This window comes from Erythrolamprus reginae, chromosome 1 (genome assembly GCF_031021105.1).
Source record: "Erythrolamprus reginae isolate rEryReg1 chromosome 1, rEryReg1.hap1, whole genome shotgun sequence".
Taxonomy (NCBI): Eukaryota; Metazoa; Chordata; class Lepidosauria; order Squamata; family Dipsadidae; genus Erythrolamprus; species Erythrolamprus reginae.
In genome coordinates this window covers 306,117,105-306,133,724 of record NC_091950.1, presented here as the reverse complement: position 1 = coordinate 306,133,724, position 16,620 = coordinate 306,117,105, and the positions used below count along the sequence as shown (strand labels likewise).

The following is a 16,620-nucleotide window of genomic DNA, read 5'->3' as shown; positions in this document are numbered from 1 at the left end:
ATACTTTATTTTCCTTTTCCAGATCTTTCTTTTGCTAGCACTACAGACACATCTGATTGCAAGAAGCAAAAAAAAAAGCCTCATTGGGGATTCTGAAAGTTAGATCAGTTCCCTTTCTGTCAATACTCATCTGCTGTTCGCAGAGATTTTGTGACAATACAACCTCTAAATGCATGAACTAGGAAATACTAAAGAACAAACTTTATTTATTATAAGATAATATATTATAAATTATAACAGAATATGCTCACTATATTAGAAAGGAAAAACCACAAAGTATTGTACCCTAGTCAGGGAAAATATCTGTCATTGATTTAGGTCAGTGTATGTTTTTATCATAATTAAAGGATAAAAGAGTATTTGTAGTTGAGAGGAAGTGCAACTAAATGTATCATCTGATTTGAAGAACTATCAGCATGAATATAGAACTAGGTGCTGTAGAACTTTGTGAGAGGTTCTTTTGGGAAATGGTGCAGATCAGTATCATATCTTCTCTAGGTTCCCAGGGGGCTTTTACTAACCAAAAGTCAACATAATTAGGCTTATACTATACTATAATTATACTCCTATCTATGCCTATCTTATTCTCCCACCATCTATATAACGATCTGTCACTTGAACATCAACCAAAGTAATCAGTTATCTTTAAGCCACTTGCAAGTTGGCTTCTCTCAGTTGCTTTTCCAAATTGCTGCTGCAGCATTCACATTGTAGTTTCTCAGACTATTCTACCAAAGATAAACATGTTTTATGAGCGACCGGTTGGCTGTAGTTCCTCTACTAGAAAAGGGAAGTTGCTAGCTCTGTCACTTCCTTCACTTTACCTGCTGCTGATTTGGTAAAATTCAAGACTTCATTACCTCAGTTGCTTGTTTTTCTGATGACTGCTCCACTCCCTTGGTTGCAAATGTTTGCTTTTGGCTCCCCCACAGCAAATGTGTCTACTCACACACCCACACTCCTAGTGCACTCAGCATTTTACCTTCTAATTGAGACCAGGTGTGGTACAGTGTCCTTCTGGCTTTCTTAAAGTCCCCTGAGAGAAAACAAAGGGAATGGAATAACTAATGCTAGCTACTGACAGACTTTTCTTCCACAACTATTAAGCCATTGAGAACCACAGCTCCAGTTGCCTTCTTTTAATTTTTAGTAGCTGTATAAGTGACAGAGAGGGTTACACAAAGATAATATCCTGAGATAGTTGTAGCAAGTAGAGTATCTGTTGTAGGATAGTATTAGCAAGTACAATATCTGTTGTAGAAGTATCCATTCCTACAATCAGTATTTCCAGCGATATCATCTGGAGTTTTATTTTTATTTATTTATTGATTGATTTTATTGATTTTGTCCAAAACACAATGAGGGTTTTAGTGGGTATACACATAGTAAAATACATAATGAAGGTTATAGAGAATATAATCATAGTAAAATATATCTAAGAAAGAATAGAAGAGAAGATATAGGAATAAAACATATCAATTAAAGAATAGAAGAGATATATGAATCGAAGAAAGGTAGATTTAAAAGAGAAGCACAATAATTTTTGGTCCACACTTATTGGGGGATTTTAAGCCAGTCACTTTCTCTCAGTTCAATCTATACCACTGTGTTATTATGGGAACAAGGGATGATTTCCCCCCACCCCAAGCTGTTCTTGAAGGCTAGGTGGAATATAGACAATAAATATTTCCCCCCCATACCTACTGTTCTGCCAGTGTGTCTCAACCACCCGTAATTACAGGGTAATTAGTCCAGGAAGACACACACCACACGATAAAATGAAAACCCAAAAGTTTTTATAAACAGAAAAACAGAAACAGATCCCTTTTTAAATGTCAAAGGGATTTTCTGGTACACACAAAGCACAGGTTAAATGCAGTCCAATTACTCACCCAATAACTGGGAAATTGAGTTCAATTCTAAAGTCCAGAGAGTCCACACACACAATCCTGAAGAGCAAAAACCACTATCTTGATGAAACAATGAATCAGATAAACTGCCATGAGACTAAAACACCAGGCTGCACTTTTATCTGTAGCACTAATTACAGCAGCCCCACCCAACCACAGGTGGCCTCATTTTCTCTTGTAATAATCCTTCAGTTGTTGTCTCCTATGCATCACTGTACGCATGCATGGATGTGTCATTAATTCTTGTTCAGAATCCAGGGATGATACAGATGACTGATCTCCTCCTGAGCTGTCTGCCAAACTCCCCTCTTCCCTGTCACTCACACTTCCTTGGTCAGAGGAGACTTCGTTGGCAGATTCTACTGGGAGCAAAACAGGCCTGTGGCTTTATCTATCTATCTATCTATCTATCTATCTATCTATCTATCTATCTATCTATCTATCTATCTATCTATCTATCTATTTATTGGATTTGTATGCCGCCCCTCTCCGCAGACATGTGGATGTCTCTCCCATATCCACCTCCACATTCCTTGGGGCAGGAGCTGGGCCAGAGCTAACCACAACACCTACTGTGGTTGATATTTTTTTAAAAAAACTGAAATCCAGTTTCTTGATCCAGATAGGATTTTGTTATGCCCCTAAAGCAGTGCTGTAATTTTCAACTTAATTTTTAAGAAACATTGACTTTTATCAATATGTCTTAACACAAAATAATTTATACATGGAGAATCACAGCAATCTGAGGAGCAATTTTCTAACTTTTCTGTTCTGTAAGCTTACTTTTGACATTAGTTTCATAAGAGCAAAGTTTTACGAATCAACCATTAATCAATTCTCATCTACTGTAGATACATGATGCATAGATTTATGCAATCTGCAAATGCCTAACTACTTCAGATACATTTTAAGGAAAATGGATGCTGTCTATCTTGACACTGAATTCTGCCAGGAGAAAGAAAAGAAATCAGCACCAGGATAAATATAAATTGCCGCAGTTCTGCTTGCAGTATACATGAAAAGAACAGCTGTGCTTACCCACTGCAATTGGTCATATTTCTGAAGATTTGTGATTTAACAAGATATAAACAACGTGTTGGCACATCCTGCTCAATTTCTACCATTTGGCTTTCTCTACCATCACTGAGAATAGCTACAGTCTTTGGCATGACATACACACTCCAGGCATTTTGGTTCGCTCCCCTCCAAACAAATCCTTAATTGGAAACCAAAAATAAAAATTTGACCTCCTAAATAAACCGCATGAACTTCTGCATTACGCTTAATCCATTCCACTGGCAGGAGAAAGCCATGGAAAACAATCAAGCTAGTTAATTCTAAGCCAACGTTGTTCAGAATTTTGGGTTTGTGTGCTGAGAAAGACATGGAATCAAAGCACTTGATTACTCTATTTCCAGGTGGATTGTTGAATATACTAGCTATGAATAGCTATTTCAGACAAAATAGGTTGATCAAATAGGCTTAAGCTGAGAAAAAAAATTAACATTTTGCATCCGCTTTTGCATTTTGGTTTCCATAACTTTGGGTTGGGTTTTGTTTGTTTGTTTGGGGCCAAATATCTGCTATTTTTCAAATCGTTTTTCAAAATAATAACCAAGTATGATATATTAACACAAATTTGATGTCACGCGGGTTTCCAGCAGCTTCTAAAATTATGCAGTTTTTATTGATGCTTAAATATTGCTCTACTTACTAATATTATCTCATAGGAAATAATCTCATTTTGCAATGTTTGTGAAGAAGGAATGACAGCAAACTGGATATTACAAACATATGTTAGAGCAGGTTTATGTCCATAATTAATACAGTTACAGGTTGTAGATTTTAGATTTTAAATGTTTAAAGTCCACTATTGCTTTTCATTCACCTTGTGATAACATAGTCAACCAAGAGCAAAATTCTGCAACCTTTTAATTTGTGCCCAACTCACCCAGCCCAATGTAATGAAGTAAATCAGAGAAATCCAAAGAAAGTACACACAACAAAACATAAACAAAATATCTGTTCAATTGTATTTTGGTTCAGAGATAGAGGTATTTCCTCATCTATATTAAAGTACTTGATACATAAATATGCTTAACTATGTCTTGATCAAGACTATTATGTGGGTCTAAAAAAACATTAAAGTCCTGGGGAGACCTTCTTGATGTTCTCTCCTTTCCCCTTTTGTTAAAAAATAATTGTTGACCTTAAATTATTATTTGAATTTGTACAACTAATGACATAATACTCTAATTGGTTTCCTAATATGGGTATGATACACTGCATTAATCCAGTGCTTCTCAATTATTTTCTGTTACATCCATCCCAGGAAGAAGTAAACATTTTGTGCGCCCCCAACTTTCCACTGGGATGATTGTTTGCAATATTCGACATGTTTTTACTGAAAAAACACAAGTGACTTATCAGCCCGGTTGGGGTGTAATAAGTTTAAATAATGCCTTAATTTATTTGGCTTCATGCTGTCCACTTTCAACATATTTAGACACACTAAACATACTGGCCTTTCCTCATCTCCTACCGTAGTCACAGTGAAGCCAAGTGCTACAGATGCTTGCTTGCTTGATTTATTTGTTTGTTTGTCATACAAATATAGTATTGTATCATCATATTTTATTATTTATTTTATTTATTATTTAGATTTGTATGCCGCCCCTCTCCGCAGACTCGGGGCGGCTCACAGCAAAACAAAACAATTCATCACAAATCTAAATTGAAGTTTAAAATATTTAAAAAACCCTTTTGCTAAACAAACATACATACAAACATACCATTCATAAATTGTATATGCCCGGGGGAGATGTCTCAGTTCCCCCATGCCTGACAACAAAGGTGGGTTTTAAGGAGCTTATGGAAGGCAAGGAGAGTAGGGGCAGTTCTAATCTCCGGGGGGAGTTGGTTCCAGAGGGCCGGGGCCGCCACAGAGAAGGCTCTTCCCCTGGGGCCCGCCAACCGACATTGTTTAGTTGATGGGACCCGGAGAAGGCCCACTCTGTGGGACCTAATCGGTCGCTGGGATTCATGCGGCAGAAGGCGGTCTCGGAGATATTCTGGTCCAATGCCATGAAGGGCTTTAAAGGTCATAACCAACACTTTGAATTGTGACCGGAAATTGATCGGCAACCAATGCAGACTGCGGAGTGTTGGTGAAACATGGGCATACCTAGGTAAGCCCATGACTGCTCTCGCAGCTGCATTCTGCATGATCGGGAGTTTCCGAACACTTTTCAAAGGTAGCCCCATGTAGAGAGCATTACAGTAGTCGAACCTCGAGGTGATGAGGGCATGAGTGACTGTGAGCAGTGAGTCCCAGTCTAAATAGGGCCGCAACTGGTGCACCAGGCGAACCTGGGCAAACGCCCCCCTCGCCACAGCTGAAAGATGGTTCTCTAATGTGAGCTGTGAATCGAGGAGGACGCCCAAGTTGCGGACCCTCTCCGAGGGGGTCAATAATTCCACCCCCCCAGGGTAATGGAAGGACAGATGGAATTGTCCTTGAGAAGCAAAACCCACAGCCATTTCATCTTAGTTTTCAGGAGACTTACATTTGTCTCATTATCTTTGTCTCTCCTTTCTTTTCATCCTATTTTTCCATGGGGTCTCTCAAGGGTTTGTTATCTGCGCTTCATATCTCCTGCTCTGTGCTGTGTGCTATTATTTAGTGCAAAACTCCCCTACTGCCTGCAGCAAAAAAAAAAAAAGCACATTCCTCGGGGCCACACACCCATCCTGGAGGGCTCACCCCATTATATAGAAGCACTGCATTAATCCCACCATTGATCTTTATAAATAGCTTATGAACCTGCATTATATATGGAATGGATCATTGGAACCATGGAGCTCTACGGGAACCACCTGCTACTGCACGAATCCCAGTGACCGATAAGGTCCCACAGAGTTGGCCTTCTCTGGATCCTGTCGACTAAACAATGTCGTTTGGCGGGCCTCAGGGGAAGAGCCTTCTCTAGGGCGGCCCCGGCCCTCCGGAACCAACTCCCCCCGGAGTTGTCTTTGGTAAACTACTCAAGACTCACTTATACCGCCAGGCATGGAGGAGTTGAGACACCTTTCCCCCAGGCTTTTTTTTTTACTTTGTTTTATGGTTGGTATGAATATGCTGTTTGATTTTTTAAAATAATGATAGGGTTTTATCTGTTTTTTAATATTAGATTTGTTCCACTGCTATATTGTTTTTATTACTGTTGTGAGCCACCCCGAGTCTTCGGAGAGGGGTGGCATACAAATCTAATAAATAAATAAATAAAATAAATAAATAAAACTTACTTAATAAACTATGGCTATTTTGAGAAAGCCTGAAATTTCTGAAAATCTAGAAATACTGACACAGGACTCTGGATAGCTCATAGGATGCCTGAACATCTGCAGTTAGAAACCAACATGGAACAAGCCATATAAGCTTTATGGGTGGATTTATATTATCTTATGCAAAATTTGCATAAAATAGACCCACCAGGGAATTATACAACTTACTGAACTGGTAGTGAACCCAATAGCTACATTGAAAATTTTCATTCCATCTGATACACATCCCTTTAACAGTTGCTTCACACAACAGCTTGAAAAGATAAATGTCTTTCAAGTCAGTTTATATATTGATTTCATATAATTTGGCCATATAAGCAGCAGTGGGCTATGAGCCGGAGCGCTAAATTGCGCTCGCCGCCACAGCTCGTAAGTGCTTGTGGGGCCAATGCGATTATGCTTCTGCACCTGTGCAGGTAGAAAAATCACACATGGAGCCACAGGTGCACCCGTGTTTCGGCATGCGCGGAAGCAAAAACAGCTTGCCGAAACACCTGTGCACCTTTGGCTCCGTGTGTGATTTTGCTGCCTCCACAGGTGCAGAAGAGCCCCCATTTATTATAATAATAATAATAATAATAATAATAATAATAATAATAATAATAATAATAATTATTATTATTATTATTATTATTATTATTATTATTATTTTTATTAGATTTGTATGCCTCCCCTCTCCAAAGACTCGGGGTGGCTCACAACAATAATAAAAAACAATATAACAGTGAACAAATCTAATATTAAAATAAAAAGATATATAAAATTGATGCATAAATATGATGCATAAATAATATACATTTATGCATCATAGCAATCAAAGGAGAAGTGAAACACAATTAGTTCACCAGATGGCTTTTATATTGGGACTTTTGCACCGGTTCCTTTTCTTTTAGTAGACAGCATTCACAACCTAGGGTGAGAAACATCTGTTGCATACCAGATTAATTAGATGAAATATAGTTCTAGGGGAAAATAGTTAAGAATGATGCACAAGAATTGCAGATATGATTCCCACCATACTGTATAATTCTCCTTATAAGAAAAACCACAAATGTGATTTATAGAACAACTACCCTCATTGCCAAGGATGTTTATATTAAATTCATGATGCTTTGCTTTTTTTTTTAAAAAAAATAGCTTGATGATGAAATAAAAGCTGCAGGAGAGGAAAGCTAGTTCCTTTGCTCTTGCTTTGTCTCAGTTCTTTGCTTTTGTGGAACAAGACTTTTTCAGAAACACAACTCCTGTTGTGTGTGCTGAGATGAAAAGTTTAAAAATTGAGGCAGTTATTACAGGTAGTCCTTGACTTATGACTGCTATTGAACCCAACATTTAAGCTGCTAAATGAGAAATGTATTCAATGAGGTTTGTCCCATATTACAACTTTCCTTGTCACATTTGTTAACAGAATCCCTGCCATTGTTAACTTAGTCACACAATTGTTGAGTGAATCTGGCTTTCCCATCAGCTTTGCTTGTCAAAAGTTGCAACACGTGATCACATGACCCAGGACACTACAACTTTCATAAATTTGATCCAATTGTCAAGCATCCAAACATGAATCATGTGACCATGGGAATGTTCCAATGGTCATAAAGTGTGAAAAATGGTCATAAGTCACTTTTTTCAGTACTGTTGTAACTTTATTTTTTTAAAAAAATCTTTATTTAATTTCAACATATAAAAATAGAAAGGAAAGAAAAACAATTTAAACAAACAGAACGTACAAATTAAAAAGAAAGAAAGAAAGAAGAATAACATATAAAACATATTCAGTTTCAGTGGCGTTCTATATATATAGGCACATAGATAGTTATTTGTTTATTATCAATTAATATTTTATTTCACTACATACATATATTTATTGGTTATATAGAAGATATAATTTGTCAACCATATTGTTGACTATCACTATCAAGCAACCTAATATTGAGTATTTGTATCTAGTGTGTTTGTTTTCTTTAGTTCTGTATATTGTATTGTATTCATTTTGGATATTTCTGAGAAGATAGGGATTCATTTTTAGAGGTTTTATGTTCCATCAATTTATAGTGCAGTGTTTCTATATTTCCATACACAGCACTGTTGTAACTTTAAATGGTCACTAATCAAACTGTTGTAAGTAGGGGGCTGCTTGTATAAACAGGTTGCCAGCCTAATGGGGAAAAAGACAGGTACAAAAGTGCTTAACAACCCAATTAATTATTGAGAACCATCAATAGAAGAATCCCATTGTCTTTTAAAAACTTTTCCAATGTCTCATATGGGATCTTAGGTACATACTTAAGGGCATTACTTACACTACTTCTTTTAGAACAATCTCAGAATCTTTTTGTAATGGTTAATGTTTATTAATTTATTAGGGTTAATGTTTTCCCATAAAACAAACAACAAACCCATAATGATACCTTAATAATACATTTGTACATCAGTGTCCCAGTTGCTCCAGCACTTGCCAGTCCCTGGAAGCTAGTAATCAGTACCAGGATCTGAATTTATTTCAGGATAACAGGTGAATGCTAGTTTTTAAAACCCTGGAGAAAAGCCAAACATTTCTTATTGAAGGCTTTTTGTTCACAGCCACAGCACATTCTGCTGTAAAAAACTCTTGGCAGTCAGTCTGGATGATTAACCCCAGGCTATGATTAGGTTTACAAAGCTCCCTAATCTAAAACCAAACAAGCTACAGGATGGCTAAGCGCAAGGTGCAAATCCCATCACAAAATGAAATGAGTAGAGCAAAGGGACTTGAGATCTGCCTTTAGAGGAAAACATGGAAATAATGCATAACATTCTGCCAGCAAAGAAAGTCACTGTTTGTTCAAGATACAGATACTGTATAGACTTATCTTCAATTCCTTTTAAGCCTTTAACTTCCTTCAATTTCTTCCTTCAAAGCAAATATCCAATCACCAAAAGTTTTTAACCCTCAAGAGGTAACTATAATTGCCTCCCTTAATTATGGATTTTTACATAATGTCTCAGAGTGGTCAGATGCATTTCTCTAAGCACAGACACAACTTCTAGCCAATTTGCAGAGAAGAACATCCCACCTGTTTACATAAGTATGGCCAGATCAGTAATGGGCACAATCCATCTTCCATCCCAGTCAGACTTAAATAAATCCTAATAGCAGATTAGCAGAGAACATATATCTCCTCCAGAGTCTTCATTAAACAAAAGCTTTCAGAGGCGTTCCCCAGCTGCTGGGAAGCCATTTAAAGATGGCGTTTTAAGAGCAAAGAACAAAAATGCTGGTGTTGCTGAATTTTTTTATACTGTATTTGTTGTTCTCAAGTATGAAAACATCTGGCTGATACTTTAAAGATGCATTCAACAGCTGGGCCAGGCCTTTTCAAAATATACAAATGCAGGGACCCATATGTATGACGTACTATATTATGTAGATTCATACATTTTTCTGAATCTTTTTCCAGAAAAAAAAAATAAAATTAATAATTGCCCAATATAGAAGCTGGAAAAAAGGAAATAACTGTTTCCTATTCCATAGTGAACCAGAGAGAAATCATTCTATTGTTTGAATTAGGCCAGTTATGGTATCCATAGTTAGGGTATACGAGCCATGGTTTAACATAATGGGTGAATTCTCTTGCTGCGCTGCTCCAGCTATACATTGCAGTAGTTCACAATTATCACTGTGGTAAATTACAGTTAACAAAACCATAGTTTATGTTTACAATGAAGATTAGCTTTTTTAAAATATGTAGAAACAGCCCAATAGTTAAACTAGAGGTTTAAACATCACAGCTTCTATCTTTTCTTCTTTTTAATAAAGTTAATATTCAATGATTCCTATTTATACAGAAAAGCAATGAATCAACCTAGGAAATCAAAACATCATTAGCTTAAGGTATTTATAAATCTCACTATTTTAAATGGGTTGAAAATTTTTGGCACTGATGGAGCAGTACAATCATTTGGTCTCTCCTCTTACAGTCTATACCTGTGATGGTGAACCTATTGCACGCGTGTCGAGCCCTCTCTATGGGCATGTGAGCCATTAGCCTAGCTCAGTTCCACCACACATGTGCATGCGCCTCCTGCCAGCCAGCTGATTTTTGGCCTGTGCCTGGACTTCCGGGAGGAAGATTTTTGCTCTCCCCAGACGCCAGAGCCTCCAGAAGGACTAAAATGGCCTCTCCTGGGCTCCAGAGGGGGCGGGGTAGTGCAGGGAGGTTATACGTGCATGCACGGTGAGGCTGGGGAACAGTGCGGGGATAGCACGCGCACTGCATTATCAGTGTCAGCACACACACAGGTGTGCGTTGTCACACGTGCACATGATTTTGGCACACAATAATAAAAAAGTTAGCCATCACTAGTCTATGCTGTCACTTTTGGTCCAATTACTATAGAATATCATTGATACTAAAAAATATACCAAAAGAAATTATGTAAAAAACAGACATAGAACCGGGAGAGTTTTTTTTAACACAAAATGTGTTTTACTGAAATCAGTATGAAAATTAAAACCAAAACCAAATCAGTTTCAGTCTTCTGATTAATGTAACTACCGGTATTAGTCTCAAAACCAAGAATGACACATAACAATTCTTCCGAGTTCTTTATTGTTTCATACCGATAGGCAAAATCTTGCCAGAGTGAGGACTTTGTTATCTATATCTACAATAAACTCTGTGAAGGGCTGTCTTCACCTTTTTTCCTTACATATAATATATGGGTAAGTGGCCACTTACTATTTCGAAATGCACCCCCTCCCTCCTGGGCATGCATCTATCTCACCACTACATTCTATCACTATAACATATGTACATGAAAAAAAGAGGTGTTTCAATGGAATAGTTGTGTTCTTTTTTTTAACCTATTGGGCATCCCACAGGTAAATAAGCAATCAAATTTAATACCCTTATTCCCTGGAACAACAACTGAATACATCAGTATCCAATTTAACCTTTCCCCCCACTCCAAAGAATGTTCCTCACCTTCCTCCCAAAAGATTGTTTCAAATTCTATAAGCAAACTTGGAAGGTGATTGATGAAAAGAACATTAAAAGACTTTCCATAGATGTTATATTCTGGATTGTGGCTCTCCTCTTCACATTTTTAAGAAGAACTGGAATATTTGAGAAAGAAAGGAACTTTACCTTATTACATTTCAGCCCATTTTTCACTTTAAAAGGAGAGAATGAAAACTGAATCTGAAAGAAATTAAGGAAAGATTGTCCTGTGAAGTTGCCTTAGTCATAAAAATAAAAGGATTTGGTTAACACTGCCTTCTATCTGTAAGATTCACATTTCCTACTGTATATTTTTTCCCATACAAATCTATTAAAGGAGGAAAGAGTTAGAAAAACTTTTCAACATAGAGCAATCTGTCTGTAAAATTCCATGCCAGTCCATTTTTATTCCCCAGCCTCCCACAAAACCAGCTGGATGGTGGCCTGCTGTCATCTTCTTTTTGACCCTTCCTTTCCTTGACTGATAAAAATTGGCCTTCTTCAAACCATGGTAAGTTCCTGCTGACGTCAAAAGCATGTCTCATATGGTTTTCTTGGGAAAATACAGAAATTGTTTTATTTCAGAATGCTTTTGTTAAAACCTCCAATTTATTTTACAGCCCCGAGATTTAGTTTCTCATTGATGTACACAGCCTAACATTGCTTAGTTTAGCTTCTGGGTCTACCAAGAAGACCCAACCAAGTAACAAGAGAGTTCAGACCTGTTGTCAAATCCCTCTGGATCTTGGGATGAAAAAAAGAAGTCCTGCCATGCAAAAAGAAGACCAAAATTGATAATGTCCCTCACCATTCATGTTGTCTAATTCCTTTAAACCAAACTAAACCAAACCAAACCGGTGTCATGAAACCAGAAATAAATGGGCACAGTTGACAGTTTCTCAACTTACATACAGAACAGAGAACACACCAGCATTCCTTCTTCCTCCTATTTCCCTCATAACAGCAACTACTTTTACTGCCTAGGTTTGAAAAGTTGAAACCCCTTTAGAAAAGTAACAAACGTGAGAAAAACTATGAGTCTTATTTTTCAATTCATTCATTAATCTTTGCTAGATTACCATTGGTATATTACAGGTAGCTCTTGACCGACAACCATGTGTTTAAGCAATCATTCAAAGTTACAACAGCACTGAAAGAAGTGACCTACAACTGGACCATCACAACCATCACAACAGGCATATGATCCAAATTTGGGCACTTGGCAACCCCGAAGTTTTTACTATGACTGCAGTAGTGTCCCAGAGTCATGTGATCACCATTTGTAACTTTCCCAGCCAGCTTCCAATGAATAGTCAATGGAAGAAGCCAGATTCACTTATGATTTACTTAACAAGAACAGTAATTTGTTTAACAACCAAAGGGGTGGGTGGGAAAAGTAGTAATATTTGATACATGTTTAACTACTGTTGCTTAACAATGGAAATTCTGGTAAAATTGTAATCTAAATCAAGGACTGCTTTTAAGCCAACGCGAATGAATGATGGAACATTGGCTACTTATATAATTTCTGCTCTTTTAACAAACTGGTTATTTCAATTCTGGAGGGAAAATACTGATTGCTGATTGGCTAGAGCAGTGATGGTGAATCTTTTTTTCCTCGGGTGCAGAAAGAGCATGCACGCACACTTATGTGTATGTGCGAGTGCCCATACCCATAATTCAATGCCTGGGGAAGTCAAAAACAGCTTCCCCCACCCTCTGGAGGCTGGAAATGGCCTGCTATCCAACTTCTGGTGGGCCCAGTAGACTCGTGTTTCACCCTCCCCAGGGTCCAAAGGCTTCCCTGGAGCTGAGGGAGGGTAAAAAAAACACCCTGCCCCATCCCCCCAGGAGGCTCTCCGGAAACCAAAAAACACCCTCCCAGAGCCTCTCTGCAAGCCAAAAATCAGCTGGCCGACACACACATGCCTGTTTGGAGCTGAGCTAGGCAACGGCTTGTCTGCCAGCAGATATGGCTCTGTGTGCCACCTGTGCATCCGAGCCATAGGTTGGTCATCACTGGGCTAGTCTGTCTGGCAGCTCCCTATAAAATGGCTGACAGTCAGATAGAGACTTCTGTCTGCCTCTTCCATTCACCGTATTTAACAACAACAACAAAAATAATAATAATTTATTAGATTTGTATGCCGCCCCTCTCCGAAGACTCGGGGCAGCTCACAACACAATAGCAATACAATATAGATACAAATCTAATGTTAAAAATTGAAAAAACTAATTTAAAAATACATTATAAAAACTTATCTACTACACAGTCATACACACTCAGTCCAACTAAATAAAAAACATAATAAACATAATAAGGTCAGCAAAAAAGGAAGGGGGAGATAACCATACTTATATGAGTCACTGGGAGTAGGACAGCATATAAATTGACTATATTATTATTGTTAATATTAGTATGTAAAGCATAAAGCACATGAACAGTGATCCAAATGTAGCGATCATATCCAAGCTAGAATGAGAAACAGAAAACATTCTTTGCTGCTGGCTTGTCTGGATTTTTTGCACCCTACATATGGTAACAAGCGTGACAACTACAGAATAACGCCGGCTGACTCACCGGCCCCACGGCGATGTTGCTGAAGGGCCGGGCAGACTCGGACCCTTCAGATGGCGGCCGCCATCTTGTTTTCGGCCGAAATCTCGCGAGACGAGATTTCGGCCGGGAATGCCCTGCCCACGTGGCTGGGCATGACGTCGGGTCCGGGCGGGGCCTGCTGGCCCTATTTAAGGGGCAGCAGGCCGGGAAGCAGCCTTTTCGCCCGGACCTGGTTGCCTGAGCAGACACTTGTTTGGTGCTGCTCGGCCGCCATTTTGAGTCTCCCTCGTGTTGCGGCCGCCATTTTGTGGCCTGCCGAGGGGGCGAAGAGTGCTCTGCTGCCAATACTTATCTTCAAGACAACGTTTGAGGCCTTCTCCTTTCCCTCGAACGGTCTTCAGCGATCCCCCTCGGGCCCGAGGGGGACTGGTAACCTCCTCCCGGCTGGGAGGAGGGCGCGGTGGGGGGTGTTGGGTCTGGGCCCTGGTTTTGAGGGTTGGTGTTACCGGATTGCAGGCTTTTCAGGCCTGCCTGCGCAGGGAGGCTTGCTATCGGGATAATACATAAACCATAAATACAGTCAATTATATATAATTGCAAGGATTGTCCCTTGAAGGGGTTAAAGGGGTAGCAGGTGCTCTCGGGCCCTAAGTAGGGCCCTGTGGTTGGGGAGTTGGGCCTGCCACTCGTGCTGGGGGTTTCTCCTAGGAGGTTTTGTGTCTTATTGCATACAAAGGGAAGAAGGGTGATGGCTCCCAAGAAAAGGCCCGCCACTGCTCCTATGGCTCCGCCAGCGGCGCGCCCCAGGAGGGCTCTTAGGCCTTCTGCCCGGGCCCGGGCCAGCAGGGAGGGGGCTGCTGGGGTGGTCCCTGGACAGGGGGGGGTGGTCTCGTTGCCTCCTGCCCCTCAACCTGATGTTTCTCCTGCTTTGTCTTGGGCCAGGGTGTTGGAGAGGCTCGATGAGCTCGAGCAGTGGAGGAGCGGTGCGGTCCCCGGAGCGTCCAGCGATCAAGTGCCCGCGGCGTTGGGGAGAGAGCCGGCGGCGGCCCAGGCTGGGCAGCCGGCTCCGTTCGGACGGCAGGCCCCTGCAGGGCCGATGGCGGCTTTTCCGGGCCCCACACCATTGGGCCCCCCGTGGATGTCTTCAACCCCGTACGGGGCAGGTGAGGCTGCACCACACACCACATCCCTGTCTTTCCTTCCTCCCCCCGCCCCGGGTTTTCCCCCGGCGGGGGTCGGGAGTGGGTCCAGCCTTTTGGGGTCCCTCGCGGGCACCTGCGGGCAGGTGTGGGCTCCGCCGGTTCCTCCTCCAGGGCAGTCGGCGGCTGGCGCTGCTCCGCTGTCCGGGACGGGTCCTGCGGGGACATCTGCGGTGCCAGGGGCAGGGGGGTGGGTTCCTCCGGCCCCTCCTGTCATGCCCCCGCTCCCGGTTTTCCCCTACCCCCATGGGGCGGGTGTTTTTGGCGTGGCGGCCAACTCGGTGTGGGACCCCTTTGCTTGTATTAAAGCGGGGGCCATACCGTGCGGGCTTCCGTCCACCCCTCTAGGTTGCCACCTTCACCCGTCGGTCAAGGAGGCTATTTGGCGGGGCGAGTACGTGGATCTCTTTTCGCTTTTGAACCGTGAGGTTCCCAAGCAGGAGAAAGAGATTGTCCCGGGGGAGAAAACGAAGAAGACCAAGGTAACGAAATGCTTCAGCTCCTGGCTGTATGCCTTTCTTACCTATGGGTCGGTAGTGATCCAACGGCAGCCGGCTATGGCCTCTGCCATGTTTAAGTATATAGACTTAATTGCCAGGGCCCACTTTGAATATAAGGGCACCATCTGGCGCCATTATGATAAGGGTTTCCGCATGAGGATGTCTGTGGAGCCCAACTTGCCGTGGGATATGGTGGTCCCGGACCTGTGGTTCCGGGCCACGCATATGTCCGGGAAGGAAGGGTGTGAGCGCACGGATAGTGGGCACTTTATGGAGGAGGAGCCCGGCGCGGCTTCGCCGGCCAAGGCGACTCCTGGTGTGGCTGGCAAGGGGGCCTCGCCCGCTTGTCATGAGTTTGCTGCAAAAGGGGCGTGTTTTCGTCCCTTTTGTAAGTACAAGCATGCCTGCGGGAATTGTGGGGGGTCCCACGCGGCTTCAGTCTGTCCCCGCCCCAAGAAAGGGGCGGAGAAGAAGGGCGGGGGTCCAGGAAAACCTCCCCCACCAGCTGGAGGAAAAGGGGCCCAGCCCAATTAATGTTTCTGTGCTTGAGGGTTGGTTGATCGACTACCACCCTCGCCCGAGAGCCGAGTTGCTCTTGAGGGGCTTCTCCGAGGGATTTAGGATCCCTTATGTGGGTATTAGGAGGGCCTTCATGTCCGACAACCTCAGGTCGGTTGTCGGACATGAAGACATTGTACGGGCTAAGATTCGAAAGGAGGTGGCTGAGGGCAGGGTCCTTGGGCCCTTCCCGGAGCCGCCCTTTCCGAATCTTCGTGTGTCCCCCTTAGGTGTGGTCCCCAAAAAGGCGAGTGGTGAATTTAGGTTGATTCACCATTTGTCTTTTCCGAAAGGGGAGTCAGTGAATGACTTCATTCCTGACGAGCTTTGTTCCGTCCGGTACGCATCCTTTGATGCGGCCGTGGCTATGGTTAGGGAGTGTGGGGTGGGAGCCCTTATGGGTAAATGCGACATTAAGTCGGCATTTCGGCTCCTCCCCATTCACCCAGGCGACTTCGAGCTGCTGGGCTTCCATTTCGAAGGTGGGTTTTACGTGGATAGGGCATTGCCGATGGGCTGCTCTATTTCCTGCTCCCTCTTTGAGAGCTTTAGTACCTTCCTCGAGTGGGT

The 16,620-nt window shown here is 41.7% G+C and overlaps 1 protein-coding gene across 3 annotated transcripts in view; it reads right to left on the bottom strand.

Moving 5' to 3' along the window:
• Nucleotides 1-16,620, bottom strand: part of PKIB (cAMP-dependent protein kinase inhibitor beta) — a 59,776-nt gene that overhangs the window by 24,365 nt on the left and 18,791 nt on the right. The window contains exon 2 of one of the 3 annotated variants that reach the window (XM_070733465.1): nucleotides 11,381-11,434. The exons of 1 other annotated variant lie outside the window; for it this stretch is intronic. The gene's annotated coding sequence lies outside the window, so the exon portion shown is untranslated. Of the gene's footprint in view, nucleotides 1-860; nucleotides 965-11,380; nucleotides 11,435-16,620 lie in introns of those variants that run through there. One more of the 3 variants, XM_070733466.1, reaches the window with a different exon arrangement.